We start from the raw sequence: 12,592 nt of genomic DNA, 5'->3' as shown, positions 1-12,592 counted from the left end.
GCGCGGCCCGGAAATGAGGCGGTTGTTTACTTCGAAATAAAAGCTCATCCAAGATCGTCACACCGAAATGTGTCTCTGACATGCTTGGTCGTTTTCTCTTTTTGTTTTATTGATTAAATAGGATGAAATAAATGGGCAACTTGAAGAAAATCCTTAACTACAAAAAATGATCCCGGTAGTTTATAGTTAAGTTATAGTTATAATTACTTAATCATCTAAGACGTACGTTTTTGAGTCAGTTTGGTGTCATGATTACTAGATGTCAGCCTGTGTTTGACTGGAGGGTTGTGTTTTTATAAGCTTTATTGACCGGCAACGTACCTGACCAATGCCTGTAGAATCACAGTAAACCCATAAGCAACACTCTATGAACTTGTAGAATGCATTTCATCCACCATCACCTTAGTCATTTAATTAATTTAAAAAATGGGCCCCTTTTGACACCCACCTCTGTGTGCATTCTGTATGTAGGCCTGCTGGTGCCTGCAAATATGACAATAGCATGATGTCAAAATCTAAACTTTCAAACTTGTTCATGACACAGGACCCTTCAATTAGAACTGGATCGACCATTCATTGATAATGTTAATTTCCACCATAGGCCTACATACGTTGAACCCGGAAGCTTTTGCGGCTCCCTAAATGCATGGGGCCCCGGGTCAGTTGACCAATCACGTCCCCCTCTGGTGTGACATCAGTGCAAGACAATAATGCATGAAAAAGTCCAGACATACCAGCAGAATATGGACGAGTAATACGGTTCCCAATACATTAGTTTTACTTTGAAAAGTGAACCAGGAAGTCGTATTCTATCAAACCTGACTATTGTCACACGCGCTGCGCTATATGGATTAACTGTGAGGGAGAAGCGGCCGGCGAGGAGCATTGAGGATCGGGACGGCACCGGTTCAAATCTCGGTGTGAATGACCGGAAAGAAAGCTTCACTGGGACCTTGCATCGCCTCTATTTCATTCTGTTCTGTTCTTTATTTATTTATTTCCCCTAATTCTCCTCTAGTCTAGTCCAGACTGCAGAGGAGACGCGCAGAGCCGAGGTAACAGAGGGTGAGCGACGTAAGCAGAGACTCAGAGAGAGAGAGAGAGAGAGAGAGAGAGAGAGAGAGAGAGAGAGGGGAGGGCGAGCGAGGAGCTCGCGGCTGTGAAGTGAATATCCAAAAACCCGTGATCACAAATGTACAACGGTCTCCAACAAAGCAGGAAAGGCACCACTGTGGATTTTTAGGAGTGTTTAACAAACTCCGTCCAACGCGCGTAAAATTGGTATTGGAATAACTAGACTTTGGCTCCTTATTGCATGGGATATTTTTTCTTGTAGTGGAATTCTTCCCTATTTCACCTGCACGAGGACAGCGACCGGTGGGTAAGGAGAAGAGAGAGAGAGAGAGAGAGAGAGAGAGAGAGAGAGAGAGAGAGAGAGAGAGAGAGAGAGAGAGAGAAAGAAGAGGAGGCACTGCTGAGAGGAAGAGAAGAAAAGAAGCGGTTGAAAGAAGGGGGGGTATCATTTCAGTTTGTCTCGGATGGGATTCCTCCCTCACCCCGCGGATGGAGGGATGAAACCGGGAGGGAAAGACGGCGAGAGAGAGAACGCGAGAGTAGGCAGAAGAGGAGGATGTAGTCGTCGGGCGCTGTGAGAATGCAAAACGGACGCACCCCTCTGGAAGACAGGATTGAACTATAAACCCATACAGGAATTTACAGCCACCCGGAGGATAGCACGCACATTCAGCTCAATATATACACACATATACATATATGGGGCATGTTCTCTTGTCTGGAACCTATTTGTGTGGAGTTACAACTATAATCACCACTGTTGTTCAAATGATGGGATTTGGAAAGATAATTGCGCACTGAACGCCAGGGGAACGAAGGACCCGTAACATCCCGAAAGAGGTAAACTCTTAAACTCTTCATTATGTCTTTTATATGTGCAAAATGACTGCTCCGTTTGACCCCCCCCCCCCCCCCCCCACACACACACACACACACACACACACACACACACACACACACACACACACACCTTGTCTATCTTTGTTTCTCTGTTTCTTCGCATTCTTTCTTTCCGACTGCGTCTGTTGGAGCAGAGGAATGGTGGTTGCTGAGGGTTAGAAACGGAGTTATTTCTAGATATCCTCTAGGCTGGATGCTGAACTGGGGCGGGGGGGGGGGTGGTGCAGACAGGGTGTCCTCGGATAGCGAGAAGGAGCTGCTGTTTAATTGGAAAACAAGCACCGAGAACATCGCAAGGTCAAAAAATGTGAGCCCGGTGTAAGTTATAGAAGCTCTCTGAGTGTGCGTGCGCGCGCGCGCGCGGGCGCGTCTGAGAACGTGGTTGGTGTACCCAGACGTATAGCTAGTTTCAGTAGGCAACATATCAGCCCAGTGTGCTCTGAATATACACGCGCGCGCGTGTGTTTGTGTGTTTGTGTTTGTGTGTGTGTGTGTGTGTGTGTGTGTGTGTGTGTGCCGGGGCGCGCGTGCACGCACCCAGAAGCGCGTGTCGGTGCCGCCGGAGAGAAAGAGAACTTGTGTGCGTGCGCGGCAGGTCTTCAGCCTCCGTGGCCACTTCACGCAGGCTTTCATTTTTGGCTGACTTTAAGGATTGATAATTATTTAGGGACGCACGCGCACAAACGCTACACTGGTGCACCTGTGCCGCGAGAGAGAGAAAGGTGTGTGTGTGTGTGGGGGGGGGGGGTCTGTAGTGTGATCGGTTTAAACAGTGACTGTGAGATAGTCTGCAAAAAGCAGCGCAATATAAGATGCATCTGCGTTGTGCGTGCTTGTGCGCGCGTGCTCAACTGCACCCCAGCCCACATGTTTTCATAAAAAGCGCTAGATGGTGATGGTGATGGTGATGATGATGGTGATGATGATGGTGATGTAGCTTTGTCCGCCGTTAATGTGTTTCAGTGTGTGTGTGTGTGTCAGTGCGGGTGTAACGTCTCACCCCACTTGTCACTTTGGAACGACGACAGGTGCATGTGCACGCGCACGTCCCGACATACAACACTGGATACGTGACACCAGCGAACGGAACAGGGTTCAGGTTCCATCGCGCGGTTCAATTAAGCGCTCTAAGTGCTTTCTAGTGAATTACAGTCGGTGTTAGTCACTCCGCATTCCCCCACACGGTGACCGACACCGACACGTGAATATCTGTCATTTGCTGTCGATGATGATCTGCATGCTCACGTTGTTGTGAAACACGTCACTCATAATCTGTGGGTTTGTATTGCACCATTGCAAATAATGATATGTATTTTAAGTATGACAAACGGGATCAAACAAGTTCTCTGTACAACTCTGTACTTTAACAATGTATTGTTTACCTGCTCTGAAGGACTAGCGTTGTTTGAATCCACTGTGCTGTTCTATAGCAAGAGGGTACGGTTACCTGAAACATCCTGTTGGAGCAGGAAACATGGTGGATGTGGGATCTAGGAAGGCCTGCTGAACAATCAAAGGGACACCATGAACCTTAAATACAGAGGATCTGTCATTGCTATATTATCACTATGTACATTTGACTGTCTCTGCTTATTACAGTGGCCAAACATCCTATAAGCTATCTTACTTTATGTGTAATTAATATTCAATGGTTGGAAGAAGGTTTGATATTTGCTTTCAGCCCACTTAATGGAATTGTATCAATCCAGAAATGGAACCCATTCGAGAAATTTGGATTTCGAATTTTGCGTGATACTTTGGCTGGGACTTATATTGTTTATGGGGCAGATATTACAAAAAAAAACAACATATAAAGAGACTTGGCGCCCAGGACGGCAAACTCGGAATGATGATTTTGTTTCGGTGATATGAATGTTGTCCATGGAAGATGTTGCTGACTCTGTGATCTGACCTTACTGACCACGCTGTGCACCGATGATCACGGTCTTCTGTCAAATCTAATACCGCCTTAAAACCTGTTTTCCCCAGAAAAACGACGACATCTACTTTTACGCCATCAGAACGGTGTTCTGTGGACACAGGTCCTTGTAAAGACTCCTCTGGGGTTAAAGTGCAGTAAACCAGAAGTAACGATCTAAGAGATCACCATTTCAATCCAACAATGAGGATCTGCGGAGTGACTTGTTTTCCATCTTTTCGCGATGCTTTGTCTTTTGCACGACACCGACTTTCATGGGTTTGCACCGGTACAGGAGCTCGCATTGATCGATCAATGCATTTATGCACACGCTGGTGCTAATGGCCCGCAAAGGCATTATGCAAAATGCAATCCCTGGCTCCTGAAAAAGAAAAAAAAAAAAAGAGTGTGGGTGACTGAGCGAGGGAGAGAAACCGGTGATTTTCAGTCCATTTTGGCTGTTTAGCCACCTATTTACGTCTAAAAAGGAGTGGTTTGCTGTGCCATTAGGTTCGGGATGAATGGCGATGCATTTGTGTCTCAGATTGCGTGTCTGAGTTCTTTGAATGTAAGACGAGGGAGAGGTGAGAGATTTGTATTTTCAAGCCACTCCAAGCTCTTCGCTTAGTTTTTTTTTTGTTTTTTTTCCGAGATTTAATTTGCTGTAGTGGCGTCTGTGCCAAATGAATAAGCATTTTAAAATGTGCGGATAAACATCTGGTCCACGGTATTACTGCCATCTTGGTAATGGTAGATAACTCCTTGCTCCATAGGTGAGTCAATAACAATATCTCTCTTATCCTCTATTTCTGCCACTCGTCATTCTTTTTTTTTTGTGTCTCTATCACCTCCACGACCCTCCAAAAGAAGAAAAAAAAAAAATGATGTTAGCTGTTATCAGGCAGCAGTACAGGGGAGTAAAGAGGCTGTAAAGACTGTTCTTTATTCTTTATAGGGGCAGGGGGGATTTTTATTTTTGCCCTCTGTTTATCTCTCTCTGCAACTCTCTCTCTCTCTCTCTCTCTCTCTTTCTGTTTAGCTATCTGACAGAGGGCTGCAGGATCCTGCGGAGTGGGTGGTGGAGCTCTAATTCAATTTATTCTCTACTTCTATTGCTCAGAGACAGAGAGAGAGAGAGAGAGAGAGAGAGAGAGAGAGAGAGAGAGAGAGAGATAGGGAGACCACAGATGTTGCGGAACATTTCCTATTAACGGCGGAGAGGGAGGGCCTTAGAGGAAGCTGACCCGACGCCGTGACATCTGGATTGATTCTGCGGGCGGCTGAAATTGCGCGCGAGCGTGTGGTCATTATCAAGGAGAACAAAATGTCTTTTAAAATGCCACCAGTGAGTCTGAAGGGAGAACTCGACAGACAGTTTCTTCATTGCTCGCCCCAACTCTCAGCAGAAACACAAATGATTGGCAAGTCGGACTGAACCTTTCAGATCGTCGCAACCGAAGAAATGTTCAAAATTATTCCCCCTGACAACAAATTGCAGAGACGTTGTATCTGACAGTAATCTGGTGTATTAGGCCATTTATGTTCTTGTGGAATACTGTGAGCGCTAAAGAAGACGCCGTTCAGTTTCCTTCGCAATTTCTTTTTTGTTTGCAACTGAATGAAATCGAGTGCAAACGTTTTTTTTTTGGTCTCTATTCCTCCTGAAGCTACCGCTACATTCCTTAGGGGACTGGACATACTTTATAATAATGGTTTGTTGTTGATGGTCAGGTAAGAAGGCGTTATCACAGTTATTCATTCCAGTTTGCAACACGTCCAGAATCAAAATGTTCCTAATCCGCTGGAGCAGGACCCAGCCCAATGCTTTCAGCAGGTAACAAATAGCTTTGCCTCATCCTTTATTTCGACAAACTATGTACTTTAAGGCATTTAGACCCTTGGAACAACATGACGATATAAATAGCATTAATATAGTACTTTGCTGTTTGCAGAAAGTAGTGCCGCTGTGCCGCGTTGGCACCGCCGATGAAACGCAGTGACTCTAAATAAATAGCCTTAAATCTTTGCCAAGGCAGGATTAGCTTTTGGCCGGCTGGTAGCTCTCGTTAAGTTCCTGTTTGAAATCCATTACCAAGTCATTAATTACATGAGAATAGATTTGCGTGCCGTTGTCGTTCTGGGTTTTGTGTGGCAAATGCAGCCCAGTCGCTGTCTAATCGCAGCGGCAAACATGTCATCCTCGTGAAAACATGCGGTACATACATGGAATTGGTGCTGTTATGTGATTTTGAGCTGTAGATTTCTTATTTCTAAAATGTGTCATTCTTTCTGTCCTTTTTTTCTTTCTTGTGTAAGTTAAATGCATCTCTTGCCCACGTAGCCCCCCCCCCCCCCCCCACACACACACACACACACACACACACACACACACACACACACACACCTCAACCTGCTACCCCTCCTCTCTTTGCACACCTGTTGCGTCAAAATCACCCGTGACGTGTCTGACACTGTAGATTCGGTTTTAGGAGGCCCAGCGGGCTGTCTCTCTGTGTGTGTGTGTGTGTGTGTGAGAGATGTTGCGAGCACGAGGAGTTGTTGGTGACGCGACAGATGTGAGGCGCGTTTGGGCGATAACGAGCTGTGTTCAGGACAGAAAGCTGTGATACAACGCAGACAGGCTTCTGGCTCATTGCCTACAATCCCAGCGCCTCTGTCTCTCCGTCTATACGTTACGTTAATCGACGAGGCCAAATAAAGCGTGTTCAGAGCTGATAAACGATACAGCCATGTCAACCTCTGTCTCATAAACTCACAGGAAGGAAGAACTTCACTATTGCCATCCCTGTTTTTTTCCCGTGACCCCTTAAAACAAAGCTATTTCAATCAGGGGAGACTTCATTTACAGTAAACAAATGCATTTATTGCATGGTGCATGGAGTATTTTGGCGATTAGACACTGTCCTGATGGAGTCATATTCGGTGAGGGCTGGTGATGCCATGGTTAGGACTGACATGTATACTATTTAGATTATATCATTGTACATATGTGTCTGTACAATTTGCAGTTCCAAATTCAGGCCTAAAAAAATTCCAAAAAAACCAAAAATTTTACTACAACGGTGTATTAGGGCATTATATTTAGGGAAAAAAACTCATAATTCCCAAGATTAAAGACACTGTAGAGTCACAATTATAGCCGCTGTCTGAATTCCATTGCACTTAAAGTAGTGCACTAACGGTAATGATGGCTTCTGTGCGAGGCTACATATACACATTTTCGTTCCTGTTTTTTTTTATGTAGTTTTATGAAGATGAATAAATATCATATAATTAATATATTAAGCACTCGGCAGCCGACGTGACGGCGGTGTATAACGGTGGTGTGATGAGGTTGATCCTTCCTCGCAAAGAGAAGCGATGCGGTCCCACAAAACACAAATCTCACGACTTTCGTCTCCGTAAATGTTTTATAGCGTGTTTACCATGGCACTTGCATGTGTTTGATTCGACACAATAAATCTCAGTTCGGCAATTGCACAAGGTCTGTGCAGCTTCAACGTCACGTCTGTGTAAACTCTCTGTACGGCAGTGTTAGAGAGAGCCATTGTGAGTGCTTTACTAACGAGTTGCGCATAAATATTCTTATTAACACGAGTCACCCGAGTGCAAGAAATCCGATAACATAGAGAGGAATTCTGATGCAAGCTTTGCAGCCTTTTATAGGACCCTATTTCACTGTCATCATAGTACAGATTATAAATATTGCAACACAGTTGCCACCGGGGGATTCTGCCACCAGACGTGGCACTCAATCTAAGAGACTGGTCCACACTCCATAACACACTGCTTTAGATTACTCAGTCCAACAGTACAGTAGCTCTTCTGACAAAAAAATAAACATCCCTAGAGTGAAATGTGTGAAACATCAATGCTGGGGAAAGCTTTTTAGACTTCGAGAGACATGCTTTGTAGTAACGCCATTTGAAAAGTATTGTGAAATTCCCTTTGTAGACAGACAGAGCGGGATCAGAGTCGGGCACACACATTTACAAACGTCCATCTTATGCATTGATTTTACCATTAAGTGTACTACAACACGTAGAGGGGTCAAAAGCATTGTGCAGCTTTTTTGCCGTCGCTAAACCTGCACAAAGAAGACAAGAAGAAACCCTGCGATTCCCTAAAAGACCCTCAAAGGGTGAAATGCACCCCGAGCTGTGATGCCAAGAAAATAGCTCCTCGCGCTGGTATGCAGATATGGTAATATTCCTACATTTGGCACAAAAATGTCCTCTATAAGCAGCCGCAATCCATTTCTTTTCCCTGTGAATCCGCCCCTGAATGTGACGTTTAGTGTCAATGCAGGCAGAATACCGACGTTTCATGGCCGCACCAGTTGTCACGTACCGTATGCGACCTTGCTTTTCTCCGCCTACAACAGCCGACACACTTGCTGAGTTTGTGCAACTCTAGACGCCTGTGAGTCCTCATCCTCTGATAGCAAAGCGTGCTGACAATGTGTGCGGTCTTGTGTTTGTATGTTGTTCCCAACCAACATGTCATGTCCACGGTACATGATATGATGTCAGATCGGTGTCTTGCACACAAAAAAAAACCTTTGAATGTGGCCACAATCTTCACTTTCTCAAGTTGCTTGTTTTATCACTCAATGACTACACTAAACCACCGAATATGTATCGTGAACACATATTAGGTTGATAAGAAATAGAATAGTTCTCTGAAGCCCAGTCTCCTTTCAGTGTCGATCCTTTCAAGCGAGGCAGACCCTTAATAGCATCATCATCGTGTATAGAGACAATATTACAAACAGACTGCTCATATACAGAACTACATTTCAATGTGGCCCACCAATGCAGTGTTGAATTTTTATGTGTGTTTTTATCTCTTTGAAAAAAAATGCTCCCCAGGTCATTTCCATAAATAGCATTCTCAACTTGTCAGGTTAAATAAGGGATGAAAACAAGAAAGACCAACCTTGCCTTCTCAAGATGTGAAGCTGTGGTTGAAGTAGCTGGAGCATGAGGACAATGTAAAGGAGTATATTACATGGTGGATAGTTTGAACTATCAAACAGAATCACTGTAGTCTCTATGCACAATACACACACACACACACATATATATATATATATATATATATATATATATATATATATATATATGGCATGCTGAGATTTGTTTACATTAGATATAGGACTCCAATCACAGGACATGGACATTTCGGACATAGGGAAATGTAAATGCTCCCATTGGAAATGGGTCATAGTCAAGGCATTTAACCAAAAGAGATTTTGTGTCCAAGTGGAAAAATGTCCTAAAGAACTGCATGATGGGAAAGTTTTGAAATTCGCCTGGATGTAATTCATCTTCTCAAACACTTCTTTAGCCATGATTCAGTGATCATATATATATATATATATATATATATATATATACGTATATATATATATATATATATATATATATATATATATATATATATATATATATATATATATATATATATATTCTATCTTCATGTCAAAGGGGTATAATACAAGTAAAATAGCTTTTGTTGAAAAGGTGTTGTCAAATTGACGGCTATACAATGTGAAACGCAGCCTGAAGTAGATAGTTCAGGACCCTGGACAGCTACAAAATGCATTTACAGCTTGAGGCAGACTTTTCAGGACCACGGACAGCTACCACATGCAGGTGAAGCTTACAGGGCAACGGAAAGCCACATTGTGCATGTACAGCTGAAAGGAGATATTCCAGAACCATGGACAGCTACCACATGCAGGTGAAGCTTGAAGTTACAGGGCAACGGAAAGCCACAGTGTGCATGTACAGCTGAAAGGAGATATTCCAGGACCATGGACAGCTACCACATGCAGGTGAAGGTCAGGAAGTGGCCTCAGCTTGTAGAAATAACTATTATCACTTTGGATGTCTCGGATTTAAGGATTTCCCTTTCAGGGAACCATACAAGTAAAGTAGCTCTTGTTGCAATGTGTGTGATATGTAGTTCTATTATTACTGGACTACTGCTGCAACTGTAGAGAAAAAGTCTATCCATTAGGAAGACAACAATGTGGTGAAGATAACACGCTATTATATCAACAGAAGATACTGAAAATGTTGCAAAAGACAAAGCGGTTTGAACTGTTCACATCCATATTGAGTGAACAGTGAAGGCGAAGGTTGCTAAAAGGTGACGGCTTGAATTCATTTCAGGACCAGGGACAGCTCAAACGAGATGTGTTCTGACTATGGACAGCTAAGGCGTGTAGGTGGAAGTCGGTAGGTGGCTACAGCTTGTAGACGTTTCAGGACCAAGGACAGCTACACCATGCAGTTACAGCTTGAAGAAGACATGCTAGCACCATGGACAGCTCAGTAAGTTGTTACAGCTTGTAGATGTTTCAGGACCAAGGACAGCTACACCATGCAGTTACAGCTTGAAGAAGACATGCTAGCACCATGGACAGCTCAGTAAGTTGTTACAGCTTGTAGACGTTTCAGGACCAAGGACAGCTACACCATGCAGTTACAGCTTGAAGAAGACATGCTAGCACCATGGACAGCTCAGTAAGTTGTTACAGCTTGTAGGCGTTTCAGGACCAAGGACAGCTACACCATGCAGTTACAGCTTGAAGTAGACATGCTAGCAGTATGGACAGTTCAGTAAGTTGTTGCAGCTTGTAGACGTTTCAGGACCAAGGACAGCTACACCATGCAGTTACAGCTTGAAGTAGACATGCTAGCACCATGGACAGCTCAGTAAGTTGTTACAGCTTGTAGACGTTTCAGGCCCGGGGGGGTAGCTCAGCGTGTTACCGTTGCCGCAGTAACCAGCGATCCCACTTCGATATCACACACAGCTCAGTGCAATCACTGACTGGCAACATCTTTCCCAGCTGTCTTAATTCCATCTGTGCTACAACTTTAATGAATGCAGTTTGCTTTGAGGTGTGATTGGTTACACTTTCAGACTTCCCTGACTTCTTGTCAGTCGAGGTGCTAACTGACTCTGATGTAGTAATAATAATAATTTGCACTGATTATTTAATCTAAGGGTCCAGGCTCACTATGCATTCTCAATCTAACAGTTTACTAAGTATTGCAGCAGATCTAAGTCAAGATACAAATATGAAAGCAAGCCGTTCCTTTCTCTTGCACCCCTTTCTTATGTAATGCATAAAATCAGGACACCACTCCATCTCATTAAATTGTGAAAATGAGTAATGTGCGATTACACTGCCCTACGGGTGATGTCAGAATGGACATGTCGGTGCTACATTGCTGCAAATTCATATTCAATCAAAGAGTGAAAACCCATGCAATTACAGTCCAAACACAAAGTGCTGTATGGTCTTAGAGGCTCAGTGTAACCCCTGGATGTATAACAGAGCTTGGCCATCTCAAGATACACCTTTCTCTGGCATGTTGTTTGAGGATATTTTGTTTACGCGTCCAAATAAAGTAGGTGTCCTTGCTTCACGCACCTGTTTATCCACGGAGGCCATTGTCTTGCTCAGGTTCTTGCAGAGAGGCGGCGTTAACATTTTGGATTTGGTGTCGACTCCCTTTAGTCACATTGCCGACAGTCATCATCAACGGCAGTGAAATAATTTGTTCCCAATGATGACCCTTTCCTCACAGCACTGCCTGTAAAGGGGAGGCTCTCTGTCGATCTAATTGGTTGAACGGTGTAGAGTTGTAATCACCAGGATGAGCAGTTCATCGGTGATGAACAGTGTTGGGTTTTTTTTTTTTGAGCAGCAGAGAGGACTGAAAAACTGACTAGATTAAATGGTGCATTTAATTAAGAAGCTTGGGATCAGGAAGTCAGAGATCAGTCTTGGTCCATGCCAACAGTAGCTACATTTAGCCTAGCTTGTTAGCGCGGGCCATCTGTTCACACACAGATTAACGCTGCACAGCAGGCGCTAGCCACGGGTACACTCTCCGGTTCAGTACTGTATGGGCTGCTTTTCGGTAGATCGTATTTCCACGGAAAGTGGTTGAGTCTCGTGATCCAAAACATGACGGGGGTTACACTGCTGGTGTGTGGGGTTTCTTCTTTAGTCAATTATCTTGGAACTCAATTAAAACCACAAGCAGGGTGTTACTCTCACACCTTTTTTATTTCACCTCCATGTAAGAGATACTGCGTGTCTCATTAAACTAACCATATGTCAGCACTAATTTTACCTGTCAGTCATGTCAGCAGCGAGGAGATGCTTTTTTTAAGGTGTGTTAAAATGGAAAAAAAAAAAACATCCTGAAACATCCTTTCAATCTCTAACCGATGAACACGTCTTATATGAGTGCTCTGATGTCCTTCTCTGCAATGTTCAAGGTAAAACAAAAAGCTGTGACACTGTCTATGTTAACTTACGTTAATTAACTAAATTCAAAATTTTGTTTTCGATTTTACTTAAAGTTACACATCATCATTAACAGTGTTTTAGTGTGTCTCTGCTTTTACATCACTTCTACGGTAGGCGGCCTACTCTGGCTAGTTGAGGCTTAGCCATCTGCTTTACAGGCAGGGATCACTTCCAAATCACTGCATCTCATTTAGCTAGCTTTTACACCAAATACTATAAAAAAACAGCCATCCAATCTGAGCTTTTGGCAGCATTTTTTATTCTTTTTTTTATTTTATTATTTCTTATTCTTTTTACTTGGCACTAACCTGAGCTCAGCAAGCTGCTGCTCACCAACAAAC

At 43.7% G+C, this 12,592-nt stretch overlaps 1 protein-coding gene across 2 annotated transcripts in view; it reads left to right on the top strand.

Moving 5' to 3' along the window:
* The first annotated feature begins 897 nt into the window (after positions 1 to 897).
* Positions 898 to 12,592, top strand: part of LOC137877855 (leucine-rich repeat and fibronectin type-III domain-containing protein 5-like) — a 100,697-nt gene continuing 89,002 nt past the window's right edge. For both annotated transcript variants that reach the window (XM_068718011.1, XM_068718012.1), the window contains exon 1: positions 898 to 1,914. The gene's annotated coding sequence lies outside the window, so the exon portion shown is untranslated. The remainder of the gene's footprint in view (positions 1,915 to 12,592) is intronic.

This window comes from Cebidichthys violaceus, unplaced genomic scaffold (genome assembly GCF_023349555.1).
Source record: "Cebidichthys violaceus isolate CVI_PGR_0920_01 unplaced genomic scaffold, fCebVio1.0.p SCAF_22, whole genome shotgun sequence".
Classification (NCBI taxonomy): domain Eukaryota; kingdom Metazoa; phylum Chordata; class Actinopteri; order Perciformes; family Stichaeidae; genus Cebidichthys; species Cebidichthys violaceus.
The sequence above is the reverse complement of the archived record's forward strand: the minus strand, read 5'-3'. Positions and strand labels throughout refer to the sequence as shown.